This window comes from Gallus gallus, chromosome 5 (genome assembly GCF_016699485.2).
Source record: "Gallus gallus isolate bGalGal1 chromosome 5, bGalGal1.mat.broiler.GRCg7b, whole genome shotgun sequence".
Classification (NCBI taxonomy): Eukaryota; Metazoa; Chordata; class Aves; order Galliformes; family Phasianidae; genus Gallus; species Gallus gallus.
The window spans coordinates 19,832,769-19,848,239 of NC_052536.1; the positions used below are offsets into that span (position 1 = coordinate 19,832,769).

Sequence of the window (15,471 nt, forward strand, 5' to 3'; positions counted from 1 at the left end):
GATATATGTGTGTATACCTTGATGTTGCATCTCTCTATATGCTTAAGTGGATCTTTCTGTTGAATATTCAATATGTTTTTGTTTTATATACATAATGCTTTTGCAACTGCACTTCGATTAACATCTTACTAAACTTGTTTGATTTTGTCCACGTTACAAAAGTCTGGCAGTTTTGAGTTGTTATTTAGTGTTTCCTCGCCTTTTATTTCAAATGCTGAGTAGAGAGACTTTCCTGTTCAATACTTCCCAAATATTTCTTGCTAGATAATATTTTTCAAGTCGCAGATTTTCGTCAGCCCAAAATACAATATTTAAGCTTTTCATTTTTATAGGAAGAAAAAAAATCAAATATGCAATTTGATTCATGACTTATAAGTTGTTGATAATTAACTTGATAATTAACTTTAAGATTTAACATGAATAAAGTAGTTATGTCAGATTTTCTTGGTTCCCTTACAATCTAATTGAAGCTCCATCATGAAAAACTTCGAATACTTTGTCATCATCAGCAATTCTCATATTTTCTATCTGGCCGAAGGGAAAAAAAAAAAAAAAATCCTAAAGGTTAGGATTAAGAAAATTCAATTAATTAATTTTTGAAAGTTTTTTTATGGATAACAGTTACTAAAATTTGCTTAATATTTTTAAAAACATTTATAAATACTGATTACAAAAATGAGTGCATTCTAGAGCTCCAAAGATGCTGAGAATTTGGCAGTTGGGCAGTAATAAGGCCTGCAAATATATATTACAATTTCTTTCTGCCTTAGCTACCAGCTAAAATTTTCTCCTGCATTTTTCAGTAGGAGGCAAGTGTAGGTGTTTGATCACCTAAGATTTTTTTATGAAACCAAAACATTCTGCTTTGGGAAGCCAGCTGTAGATGTATATTCCATTGGTACAGAAATGATAGGGAAAGGAAAAGGAGATTTTTTTTTTCTATGTGTTCATTCAGCAGATTCTGGTTATTGATTGTAATTACTGAATTTAAGAATGCAAATAATCTACTTTTTGCTACTTCATGTTATTTCAATGGTCATTCAATTTCTGATACGGAAAAGCAGATACATACCTTCTCCTGACAGAGACACCTCGTCTTCCTGATTATTCACATACATTGGACTTCATTTAAAAATGTTTTGACACTTGAGGCATGTATGTCACCATGCATACAAATGTTCTGAGAACAGTTTGGGAAAGGAATAGGAAACTGTAATATTCTAGTATGAGAAGGAGAATTTGAGGAAACATTTTGAAAGACTATTTCAAAAAGACATAAGTAATAAACAATTCCTGTTCTTTACAAGTCTTTCCTCTCTTACAGTTCTAAGATCCTCATGACTACAGCAAGAATTTTATTAATTAATGAGGAATTGTTCGGAACTAATTTATTTCTTTCATAGAGAAAGAAGGTTTGAATTTCAATGATTAAAAATATCAGGTTTTTTTACTTCTCCCTTTGTTTTTCATCATGTTGCCTTTTGGGATATGTATTAATACACAAAGCACTGGAATTAAGTCAGCTGTTTTCTGCCTTTTGACTTTTTGCTAGTCCTCCAGCCATAGGGTCCATACAACTACAAATTTTTATATGAGAACAAGGCCATTGTTCAGTATGAAGGATGATTAATGTCTCTCACTGCTACTGTGAGGAACTGACCTTCATACTGGTGAAACCTAAATCAGTGAGAAATCCCTATCTCATCTTTCATTAAAATTACTCATCACAGCAACAACATGGCTTAGATATTGGACAGCTAAGTGAATCACAAATTGATCTTTTATCATCAATAAGTGCAATCTCTATCATGTATGTTTTTTACAAATAGTAGCTGTGTAGGAATTGAGGCAAAGGAAATGTGTGTATGTGTGATGGGGAGAAGAATGTATAATGTATGGTTATTTTTCCTTTCTTCCTCACATGGCATTTCTGTTCTTAAATAACTCAGCTGTAATATTAGCAATTACATGAATCACAGTGCACGATTTTAACCTTATTGGTTGTTATATAACAATAGCTTAGAAGTTTTAGAAATTGCTTTCTTTATGTCTATGAAACTGTGCAATTATTCTTTTTTTTCTTCTTCTTTTTTTTTTTTTTTTTTAAGACAAACTGTTTTCTGAGTGTTTTTTCAATTGCTTTGCTTTTAATTTTGGATTACATTTACACTTCACTCCCTGAGTATCTACCCTATGAGCTTCAAAATAGTCATACTGTATGTAACCATTGTCTGCTTCTAGTACTTGTGGGTAGAATTAATTTCTCCTTCCATTTCCAGGAAAATGTGTATCATTTAAAGCCAACAGCAAAATTGATTGATTGAATGATTGATTAAGCAGTAAAAAAGCCTATAACACAAATAAAACCAATGATAAAAATATTATTTGATCTGGTAGTATAGATGCAATTCCTATATGAAACTCTGATATTGATGAATTGTTTCACATAGAATAGACATGTAGAGAGGTCAGATATTAGCAGTGAGATTTCTTTGCTGTAGAGGGAACTTCTGGAAAAAGAGATTTTTGTCTTTATAACTACCTGTATTCAATTAAGTAGTGTTTAAATATACTTAATTTTGAATTTCCAGTTTAAGGATGTTGTGAGTCCCTGCATTTTTAGAGATAAGTGTCAAGCATGGAAAAGAAAGAACTACCAACGATGTGAGTTCTAAAAATTTCTGGAAGCTTGAGTGACTTTGTCACCACTATTATAGTTCATCAATGTCTGTAATACAGTGGCAAAATAAGAGCTAGAGGTTTGCATTTAGGAAGATTAAAAAAAAAAGAAACATCTGCATTGCCTTAGAACTTAAAAAAGAATAGATAAACTGTATCAAAAACCCGAAATCTTAAGGAACTGAAAAAAAATATTGCCTTAGAAGTCTGCTGAGTGTGCTGCTGTTTGGGACTCACATTGGCAATTCTGATAGCTTTTTTTTTTTTTTGCATCAATATTTAGTTAGTCTTGGTTGTTTATTCCTTGGTGCTACGGAAATGTTAATTGCATTATTTTTAGTACTTTTCAGTGTCATGGTTCCTTTATGTTTCAAACTAAGAGTTCTTTCTAGGACGGCTGCAGCAACTCCTCCAAGGAAATGAACAATGTTAGCTAAATTCACTACATTTTGCAGAACTGCACAAGTTTGTGAAGTGTTTTTGTTTGTTTGCTTGTATTTGTTTGTTTGTTCCAAAGAATTTAGAAAACCATAGAAATGCTCTTTCTTCTCTCTCTACTATCAGAAGGCCTAGATAATAGTTAACTTAAATGCTATTTTATAATTAATTAACACTAGAGTGATGAGCTCAGGACAAGAGAGACATGGAATTAGGAAGACAGAGAGTTATGCTGCGTTGCAGCTCAGAATTATATGTTTAGTGCCTAAGCTTCTGCTCTGAACTGTCATCAGGCTTTCATTAATGTAATATTGTACTCACTCGTTTGATTTTCTGTAATACTTTATTGAAAAACTAAGCCTTTGTTCTGGAATTTTTTTTTAGTTTTTTTCATCTTTTATTCTTTACCTATTAAGCATTTGTCTGCAGCTCTATCTAAGGGCCTGGACCATTGAGATCATGAAATAACAGAATCATAGAATGGCTTGGGTTGGAAGGGACCTTAAATATTGTCTCATTCCAGTTCTCTGAAATCTGTCTACAGGTGAGAGTGAGGGCCCATGCCTGAGTACAAAGCAGCTCCTTGTAAAGGCTCTCACAGAGCTGTCTCCCCATAGCCACCAGCAGTGGTCATTCAGAGCTGGCCCTTCTAAGTCACAGAAGCAAAAGACTATGTAGATTGTGGATGCTGTCACAACCCTGGCAGTCACTGTAGCCTCTGACTAAAGCTAACTGGAACTCTTCCTTTCATCTTTAGACACATTTGAGAATAGTTTCTGATTATCTCTGTATTTGGGGTAAGGAGAGCCAGAACCTCCTTTGAGCAGATAGCTCTTCTTTAACAGCATGACTTCCATATCTAGAACAAAGAGTCACAGAGAGCAAACATCTAATGACAGAGACAACACTCCTTGGATTTAGTCACTGTCATTCACCTGAACACTGGAAAAGAAATGGCTCCTTTATATTTCATCATCTATTTTGAGGATGATCTCATGAACTTCCAGAGACGAGGCACGTTTCTCAAGATGGGCTCTGTTTTGTATTAGATCAGTCATGAGAGGTTTCATGCACACTTGCATGAGAACAGATTTTCTTCAAAGCATATTCATTTGTGTTTTATGAGCTCTTTTTAAATATATATATACATGCTTAACATATACATTTGCTTTCTAAGATTTAACCTCTCCTTGACAAAGCAAAAGTCTTTACAGCATTCATTTCTTACCTATTTACTCCTTGAACAGGGAACGGGATATGCAGCTGAATATCTTCTTAAATGTGTTGGAAATTATGATAGCAACATTGCAATATTGCAGTTTCCACCAGCTGGGTCCCATGAATGTTTACACAGGAACAGAAAGAACACTGTACGCTAGTTTGTCAGACCTAATGAACCAATATGAGGCTGAAGGTGACAATATGTCATATCACCACTACAAGCCAGAGTTGAAATGGCAGTCCATTGGAATGATGACATGTAAATTTCCCATCAAAGAAAAGGTTCAGGACATAGCCCTCAGTGAGTAAAATGATACGCACTGTCTTTTGGGATAGGAAAGAAGTGATCTTTCTGTATTTCCTGGAATCTGGACAAGCCATCAACTCTGACCTGCATATCACAACACTGACTAAGCTGTAGGCTCAGACTTTCAGAGTCAGGCCAGAGAAGAAGATAAGCTTTCTCTTGCAGTGTGATAACACTAGGCCCCAAAGCTGTTTTAACACAGTGGAGACATTGCCGATCTTGACTTGACTGTCCTACCATGTACACTGTATAGTCCAGATTTGATGCCTTCTGACTTCCATCTGTTTGGGCTGATGAAGGATGAACTGTGTGGGAATGTTTTCTTAGTAATGATGCCATCATAGCATGTGTGAAACAGGGGGTTACCTCTGTTAGTATAGATTTTTTATGAGCGCAACATGCAGGCTCTTATTCATTGCTACTGAAAATACATACATAGTAGTGGTGACAATATTGAAAAATACTGCTTTGTAGCTGAGAATTTCCTCTATCAAACAGTGTTATTGTGCTCTTTGTACTGTTGTAGTTTCCGGATAAATAAATAAGAGGCATTACTTTCAGTAATGACTCACATAGTAACTAGTCTGTCCCCCGGATAAAGGAGGAGAATGGCCAGCTTTGTTCTGTACATTAACTTCAATCAGACTTGCTGCTGTTCAAGTCTGATTTCTAGGACGTTTATTACTAAGCAAGTCTTAGGTATAAATTCTGAATCAAATTGATTCTTTTGTCCAGATTACTATGATGTTTTACAGGCAAGTTAAATTTTCATCTTGAACCATTTCTTAATATAGTTCTTATCTTTTTCATTCATTTTGGAAACATCATCTGTGTGCATGTACCAGATAATTACTAACAACAAAATTCCTTTAATAATTTTAAAAATAATGATCATTTGGACATTGCTGTACAGGAAGTGATAGCATTTACAGGCAGAAATGTGGCAGTGAGAGGAAGGGAGAAACAGCTTTAGGAAACTTTAAATGTCAGGAGCCTTTAAGTAAAAGTTATTCATAATATCATCCCCATTTTAAAATGTTGATCTACTATTTTTTCCTTTTTTTTTTTTTTTTTTTTTTACTTTTTTCCCCTTTAGTTTTCCCTTTTGTGTCGAAATATTTTCATGTTGCTGTTTATGTGAAATGTCATGGTGTGTTTACAATGCTCTGATTCTAATATAGGAGGATTATGTTGTAGGGCATGTAAGTGTACTTCTTCCTCATTGAAACCAAGATGCCTTTGTTTGTTTGTTTGCGTAGCAACATGAAGAATCATTAATAGAAGAGAGTATGGTTTAGAGTAAACCTATCTACCTGTTGGAAGAATAATGTATTAAAGAGCCTCAACTTTGCCAGCTTCCACTTCTCCATCTATATTTTCACTCTGAAACTGATTCCTCTGCTGTCACATTGCTAGTAACAGAACACATCTAGAGACAGCCTTTTTTATATTCATTGCAAATGTTGATGCTATTTACAGTAAAATTTCAGAGAAGTCTTTATCATATTCTTTTTCCTATTTAGCTTTCCACTGCTAAAATTACTGTTGCAAATTTATTATAAAATTGTTAAGAATCCTAAAACAAAACTTATAGCCTTAGGGAAGCACAATATTCTTCATCTAGGGAATGAGTGATTGATTTCTCTTGGTGCATTATTCATGAGCTGGAAAGGACCACACTTTTTCCTGAAAAGAATCCTTGTTTTCACTTTTAAAAGTAGCCATTAATTTGTAGAAGAAGCTGTCACTGGCAAAGAATGAAGGGAAGGGAATCTACGAATATTAAGGAGGAAAGCGGGCCTGAAATATGACATAAGAAGCAGGAGACAGTAGCAGCATGGTTGAATTTTCATGAGAGACAAGTTCACTTCAATCTCTAGTTCCTCATATTTAAAAATATTCTCTTTCACTGTCACAAAGACTGACAGCCTGGTTGCCCAGTCTGTCTTAGGAAATCAATTTAATAGAGAATTAACTGCAAATGGATAATGAGGTTCTCAGATGCCTTTGTATGGGGCACTTAGCCTTCATGTATCCTCTCCTATCTATCCTTGAATGAGAGTTCTACCAGACCAATTCAGATTATATCTGTACAGGTTAATTTGAGGCAGTTCTCCCATTGAAGATTCATGTCATCACAATTTAGGGGTAGGAAGATGGGAGCAAAGACAAAAAAGGAAGAGAAAACACATAAAAAGAGGGTTTTCATAGAAAAGTTATCTCTACTGTAACATACTGGAAATATTTCTCAAGGAAATTAAAAACTTCTGCTAATCTATCCTGTACAAACCTAGAAGAGCTTTCATGCATGTCTTTCAAATAGATTGTGTAGTCTATTTAAAATCAGCTTGGCTTGATGGACAACCTGATGGTTTAGAAGATAGAGAAGAAGAGGGGATGAACAGGCTATGAGATCCAGCTGTATGTAGCAGCTCTTGATAGGATTTATAGCTTATGCTGGCATGTTGGAGCATTGTGGGTTTCGCCAGTGTAGTCATATTTGGCTGCCGTGTGGTTTTGTATTCACTGCTGGCAACTGCAATACAAGTCTGTAGGCAAAGCACATGCTGTCTTTGAGACACAGAATAAGTTACTTACTCTCCCAGGCAGGTCTAAGCCTTATTGTTTGGGATGGGCTCTGATGTGATGGTGTGCACAAATTTTTTTTGTTAGGATCTCATGTACAACTCTTCTGTGCTGATATAAGCTTTCTAGTGTGAAAATATAATCAGTCTTGTAAAGAAAGAAGGTGAGTCCTGCCTGTTCTGAAGGTCTGGTAAATGCTGCTGTCAAGAGGCTTGGCTCAGTGGAACTCTTCCAGATCTGAGCAGTCTCAGATCTTGTGCTACTAAAAATCACTGGCAGAGGGAGTATGTCCCTCATTGTAGGTGCTTTTCTATCATTTCAAGCTGCATTCTAGTTCCAGCTCCAATATCAGAGATACCGCTAGATTTGAATGCAAACCTGGCTTCATACCTACTGCAAAATGAACTATCAAGATATATCACTGCCACGAAAATAATAATTTTAGGCAATATTTCCATTACTGTATTTACTATTGGTCTTTCTATTTCTGAGTTTATTTTTGAAGTTCTTGAGGGGAAGGAACTGTTTTTGCCATTTTGCCATATTGAATTCCATATAGAAAGATCCAATCTCAAATCAAATGGTGAGTGGGATCTTAAAAATAAGTTAGTTGCTATTGCATTTCTTATGTGGGCAAAGGTTGACATATTTTCTAAGAATTATAGATTGAAACTGCAAGTAAACAAAGAAGAAAATGCAAGATGGATGGCTTGGAGAATTACATCACTGCTTCCACGGTTTATGATTTTTGTATCATGAGAAGACATGGGAATTCCTGCTGGGTATAAAATAATGAACCGTTACAATATGAAATAAGTAATATCTTGAATTAGCTTAGGAAGTGAAATGGTAAGACAATACTGCAAACTTAATGATGAGATTTTGGTGATAGGAATGTAGCTTTTTATTTTTGCATCTCTCTTGTTTTGTAAAGCTATAATAAGAAAAAATCACAAATAGTATTGAAACTACATGCTATTTTACACCTCCACATAGTTGTAATATACAAACAATAAAAAAGCATTACTTCCTTTCCTCCCTGCTGGCTGTCTGAACCGTAGTTAAACTATTCCAAACTCATAGATTAGGAACTGTCCAGAAGAATGAAGATAAATTAATGATGGTTTATGAGGCAACCTAACTTTTTTTTTAAAGATAAATTTAGTGATTTATTGTCTGACTTCATTACATGCTGTATTCAGTGCCTTTCCTTCCATTAGCTTATTTCTTGAAAACTTTATATAAGCTCCATGTTAAAATGAGTTTCATTCTACCACCCAGAAATCCACCCTGTAAAACCCTACTGTTTTTCATTTTCTTTTAAATGTGTTATGAAGGGGTAACAAAACCTGTGGTGTTGTTACAGACCAAAAGGTCTGTGGTGTTTCTTAATCAGATGGAGTGAACAATAATGTTAAATTTAGACTAGAATTGTATATATATATTTAAATCTAAGAAGGAAAGACTTTATTTTTAACCAAAGGAAAAATATTCTTAAAGTAGAATTATTTTGCTTCTCATAAGTAGTTCTAATAATTCAGGGAGAAATATATAACGTGAATGAAATCAAGCTAGATTTTTTATGTACTGAAAGCACTGATTCTTTAGAATGTAGTTTATCAAACACATATTTAATAGCTTGCTCTATCATAAACACAAACACCACTGAAATCCAAAATAATTTTTAGAGATGGAAACTTCGTTTTTTAACTCCTGGTACAGTTCATTTCATTAGGTCAAACCAGTACAGAAAATATTTTAGCGTTTCAGAGCAAAGTTGCTGGATGGTGGAGATTGCATGCTTGTTGAATGAAAAAAATAACGCTGAAAATATTTTTTAGCAAGAAAGAAATTTACTGGGCTCTATCATTGCAATTTTGTAAGCTTTAATGCTGATTTTTTTAAAAAAAAGAAAGAAAGAAAGAAAGCAATACAGAAAATTGTAAAAGATAAATGATAGAGATTTCTTTTATAACTTTTATGAGAATGGAGATAACTGAAATACATTTTAAGTGTTAAGCTGTTATAGGAAATCTTACAAAATTCTTCAAGAATTTGAATATTTGTTCAACTAAATCCTAGGTGTTTTTCTTGAAAGTGCAATAGTACAAGGATGCATATGCAAAAGTATTGAAGGGTTGAAGACATAGCAAACAAGGATTCTTCTGCCTGGAAAAGACATAAAATGGAAAATAGGAATCTATACAATTAATATAATGAAGGAACTGAGTAAAAGATTTGTTTCCATATTTTAAGAAATATAAATTATTAGTAGTATAGAACATTTTTTTAAAAAGTGCTTTTTGTTGTTGTTACTGCCCAGCGAACTCTTTGCTACAGGCTTTTTTTGGATCTCAAAGTAAGAGTGGATTTAAATAAGGCTTAGTCAGATCTAAGAAGACTAATATTGTCTGCTACAAAACAGAACAGCATGGATGCAGCGCACTCATTGCAGAAGCATGCCCGGGCAAACATGACATATGCTTTTTTTTTTCATCTATTCATCCATTTTGTCTTTACTAATGTAGTAATCCCCAACAGGATCTATTATACAATGGAGGATATTAACTATACATTTCATGTGTCTTCTACTATATTTTCTGGAGAGCCAGGTGTGTCTCATGAGTATTTGGGAAATCCCCTGAATATAAGTTATCTACCCAAGGAAAAAATGAAATTTCTATCTCCACACATTTTGTTGCTCATTTCTTTTAATCTAGCAGAGCATGCTTCAAATATCCAAGGATTTGTTTATGCATGGAGAATTGAAATACCTGAGCAATATACAAGCAATACCTAACTGTGGAGGCAGTGCTTCTCACTCTCTTCTCAGTCTCTTAGAACTTAGTTGAGAATTAATATGTTTAGTAGACACATTATTGCCATCGTGTCAGAGAGAAAGCTTCCCTTTATCCCATTTTTTTTTTTAATAGTAGAAGATCACTTGTAGAGATTCCAAGAGATCTATGAAGTGTAAAATAAATCTATATTGAAAGTGAAAAAAAAATCAGAAACATTAAAAAAAAAAAGAAAGAAAGAAAGAAAGTGATCATATCACTTTCTGAGGAAAGAATTTAAAAAGTCTTCTTCTGGGAAGGATGATACCTGTCTGTATGTCCTTCAGTACTGAGAACATGCATTAATGATCTAGAAAAACACTGGAAAGGACTACAGGGTTTTCTTGTATTTCAACATTTTGTAGACAACTAGGTTATTCACTAAATATATCAGATAGATAAACCTGTAGCTGACATTTACTTCTTTCTTTCACCTTTTGTGAGAAGGGGAATTTGTGTATACCCCTTCTGTGGGTGGAGGATTTTATGTGCGTCTTTTGCTTCAGCTTTTAAATTTTTCAGTCTAAAGAGCTCTTCTGCTGCAGTTATGAATGACAGCAGATAGACATTCATATGCTCCTATCTGTCTGAAATGTTGAAGGTTCTGATTTCTTTTTCGCATCAAATAGTTATTTGTAAAGCTGAAGATAAAAAACAAATATAAAGTGGACAGTCCAACTGTTATTATTATTATTTTTTTAATATATGAAGGAAATATACTCCTTTAGGAAGTTAAATAGAATGAATACATAGAATTACACTTCTGCATTTGTATGTGGATTTTAAACAGTACTAATTTTATACATAACAGTTGTTCCAAGCAGACTCTATTTACAGCACTCCTGTAGTTAGCAAGACATTGATATTCTCTGGCAAAGTTTCCGTAAGAAAACCTGCTATTGTGGTGCCTCAATCCAGTGCATCAGTCATATGTTACTATGCTTTTGGAACATTAATTTTAGCTCTTGTATGTAACTAAAACAAATTCTAGATCTTTTTTATTATTTAATGATAGAAATTTGAAAAGGGACAATATCAAAATTTGTATAGGAAATAAAAGCAAATATCTCACATCCAGAGCAGTTGAGTTTGAATATTGTACAATATAAACATGACTCAAGACCTTTCTACCAAGTAGAAGAGAAACAATAAACACTGATCCTTTCTAGTTATAACATCAACGTAAATTAGGAGAAATCCAACATCTTTAAAATTTATGCTATGATGAAGTGAAAAAGAAGTATCTTTGTATTCATGATACATTGGTTGCATTTGGCTCTCTTCTTTTAACAGAGCCACTCCACTAATAATCCTTTACTGCAAAAATTTTTTGCAAGGGCTTCAGTCTCTGTTGCTATTATTTAGAACAAAAAAACAAAAAACACAGTAAAAATGTATTAACACAGTAGTGCGGTTTGAGCTATAAGCCAATCAATCAAGTGGCATGATTGATTACAAACATGACAATACCAAACCCAAATGTTAAAAAAAAAAAAAAAAAAAAAAAAAAAGAAGAGGAAGAAGAAAAAGAAGAAGAAGGGACAGATCACTTTATATGTGGAAATGTTATCAGCTAGCTTACAGTTGTTCCAGATTCAAGCAAGAACTAGATTTTGAACCAGAGGTAAGAAAGTCATCAGACGTTTCTACTCCAAACTTTTGAATGGAGTATGTAAACCTAGATATAGAAGCATTTAAGCTTAAAGAGAACCATACTGAAATATGGTGCATCATAAGGGTTGAAAAAGTTTCAAGAGTTATAAAAATTATTCAGATAGATTAGAAGCTGGAGAAAACAGTTGAAGATGTAGTATCAGGATGGCCTACAGTATCCAGGCAGAGGTCTGTTAAAAGGAGAGACGACTTTCTAAAAGGCAAAAATCGTCACCCTTGTCACCTAAGGACAGATAAGCTATTGAGTAAGATAGGAAAAAAAATTCCTAGTACACAGAAGTAATTAGGACTGGACCTTGGAAAATTTTCAGAAGAATATAATCATAACAAGTAAAGGAGAGAAATGTAAATATGTAGAATTTGGAAAGGTATGAAGAGAAATATGTCAATGAATTATTAACAGAAGCTTAAATTATTCCACAGTTTACCAGAGTTTGAAATCTGAGAACTGATCCATTAACAGATCCCTGGTAGAGATGAGGTGGGGCTGTGTTTGGACATTAAGTTACTTGTCTTGTTGTAAAATGTTTGTGGAGTTCTGCATGACAATTGTATTATATCAGTCTAATACAAAACAGTTTTTCTGAGAAAGTAGTTTGCAAGATTCTCTTAATATTATAAAATATATTGTCCATTTAACGGTTCTGTTCAAAATTCAATATTGGCTCAGCTCCCATATATTGCTTCAATAAACTGCAATATCTTCCATAAAAGAGTTCAAACAATCATTGTAACAAGAAAGGCAAGCTCAGCTACAATGTGACCTTTGTAATTGATGGATCTGGGCTTAAGGTAGTGGGAAAAACGTAGATGAAGATAAAAACATGTACTAATTTCTTTTTCTAATAGTTCAATATTAGTACAAGGATTGATAGCAAAATGTGGTGTGCAAAACACTGTCCAGTTATACGATGGAATAAGCTGTGGGAAAATATTTTGATTAAGTTCACTCTTGAAAATTTACTGTAATGATGAGCATAATGGAAACTTTCAATGATTAAAAGTAATTTTCATTTATAGATACTTTGTGCATTTCTATGATACGGTTTTACAGATTCTATTTTATGTATGTATGAATAATCTAAATTTTGTGGCAACATTGCTAAAGTAAAGCTGAGCAAAATACTTACTCAGCATTCATTCCAATCTTCGGAAATAACCTGGCTATATTTTATGAAGTTGGTTATGATTAAATCCACTTTGGTTCAGTATATAAATCATTTTTTAAATGTAGCTTAAGTAATTTTTCTTTCTTGTCATGGAGTGACTCAATATCCTGTAACACCACTAAACTGTATTGTGCCTCTATTGTGTGTATTGAGCAGAAAATAATTTGTTTGACAGCATTATATTTATTTCTACTTTAACTATTCAACAGTAAAGTGATGTTCCAGATTATTTCAATTTAGCAACTCTCCTGTCTGAGATGAAAATCTGAGTGGACTGACAAAAGCATATAAGGTTAATCTGTTTTCAACTATGAATGGCAATTCTCCACTAATCCTCAGTAAAACTGATAGAAAGGAAAAGCACATAATTTCAACGCATAATATCTAGATATTGCAGCTGTAATATATGCATAAAATCATTTGTAGATGAAACAACTTGCTTCAGATTCTGGGAAAGCAGATCAACAAGGACCCACTTTGCTTAATAATTTATACATTTGTTTTCTACAATTAAATTCAAAACAAAACAAGACAGATACAATTATCCCGAACATTAAGTAAATCCTCAAATCATTTTTATTGAAAGGTAAAGCTTATTGTTTCTGATAGTCCTGATAGTTATGCCCAGCACAGTACTAACAGAAAAGAGGTCAGACCTACCTTTAATTATTATTTTGTTTTTATAGTAATAGCCTTGAACATAGCCCTGTATAAAATATTTTGGTCTTTAAATTTCATTTTTACAAAAGTAAGCACTTTATTAAGTGTTTTCCTCTTAGTTAAAATATTTTAAATCACCACAAGAAGAGAAAAAAATGCATAAAACATGATTACTATTAGTTTGTTTGTTTGTTTGTTTTTTAAGGATGCTCCATTAGTAGGTAGAAAGGTCAATATTAAAGATAATAACTACAACAGCAATAGTGATAATAATAGATTAGGGACTACATGCAGAAGATATTGCAGAAGTCATTAAAGACTTCTGCAATATCTTCTGCATGTAGTCCCTAAATTATATCAGAAAAGAAAAGAAAAGAAAAGAAAAGAAAAGAAAGAAAAGAAAAGAAAAGAAAAGAAAAGAAAAGAAAAGAAAAGAAAAGAAAAGAAAAGAAAAGAAAAGAAAAGAAAAGAAAAGAAAAGAAAAGAAAAAGGAAGAAACACAAGAAGAATTTCTAAAGGTCTTTTACTCCAGAAAGAATTAATAGCAACTCTAAACAAACAAAAAAATCCCTGGTCTGTTTTCCCAGGTACATGAGTTATATGAAAAGGTCTTATTTCTTTCAAATTCCTGATAGTCATGCTCTACTAATGTGAACTTGATTTAATGATGGAGCTGGATTTCCGTACATAATTATTCCTTTTAAAATATTTTTGATAGAATTTATTACCTAAGTTACTATAACAACAAACTTATTTAACTGAAGAGACCAATACTGGTCTCCTAGAATAAAAGTAAAACATCAAATTGTGAATTTTAGGGTCTGCATGGTTCTCTGTGTTTATAAGCTATGAGTTCTCAGCTTTATTTGAAATGGAGCTAGAAAGATTGAAATGGTTAAGGAAAAAATAAAATTCTGAGGTTTTTTTAATTTTGTGACAAAGACAATATCTACAACTAGCACACTGTCTATGTGCTTAAGTAGAATATAAGCAACAAAGGCATGAATACTGTGAAAAAGCACTAGAAATGATGAATGAGATTGAAGAGGGTATTGTTCTAGTCAGGTGTATACCCAGTTGGAAATGAATTTACAAATTAATCATGCCTATTGCATGCTGTAACTTTCCATTTTCTATGTAATTGGAGATCTGTAAGTAATAATTACATTCTCCTGTCTAGATCCTGTTTGTCTCCCTGGTGGAATTTTAAAATGTAGTAGTCTGATACATCATGGTGTTTCTGCTATTTGATAATTTTGTAATGCCATTAGAATGAGTTATTCTGATAATAGTCAGTCTGAAATGTAATAAAATTAACCAAATACAATCTCTGTAAAGATAAACAAATGTAAGTATCTACCATTTTTGTATGTGATTCGGGATTATTATTATTATTATCATTTTGAGATTCAGTTTGTTTTGTCCAAAGTATTACTAGAATTTCCATAATCTGTTTTAAGAATTTATTTTGCTTACGTGCAGCTAAAATATTATGGCAAGCACCTAAGTATTATTTTATTTATAAATATACCACTTCAGTATTATTTTTGTTATTGCTATTATTACTACTTTGTTATGGTAATTATTACTATTATTACTATTAATATTTTATTTATAAACACCATAATCTAGTGCACATGTGGTAGAATCAAACTAAAACTTTTGTTCTTAACAGCACTAGATTGGCTGCAAATTTCATCTGGTGGGGAGAAAAAAAATAGAAAAAAGAAAAAGAGAGTGTCTTCTACCTTGATAACACTGAAAAAGGTCAAAGATGCTCTTCAGCAAATAGGCCACCTAGAGTAAGTCAGCATGCAGACTGCAGAAGCACGCACTCTCTTGTACTTGTGGTTGTGTTTTCATATGTAAGAAAGAAAATTGGTGTCAGTGCAAATAACAC

At 33.0% G+C, this 15,471-nt stretch overlaps 1 long non-coding RNA gene across 1 annotated transcript in view; it reads left to right on the top strand.

Moving 5' to 3' along the window:
• Positions 1-15,471, top strand: part of LOC121110964 — a 344,431-nt gene that overhangs the window by 156,376 nt on the left and 172,584 nt on the right. The window lies entirely within an intron of this gene.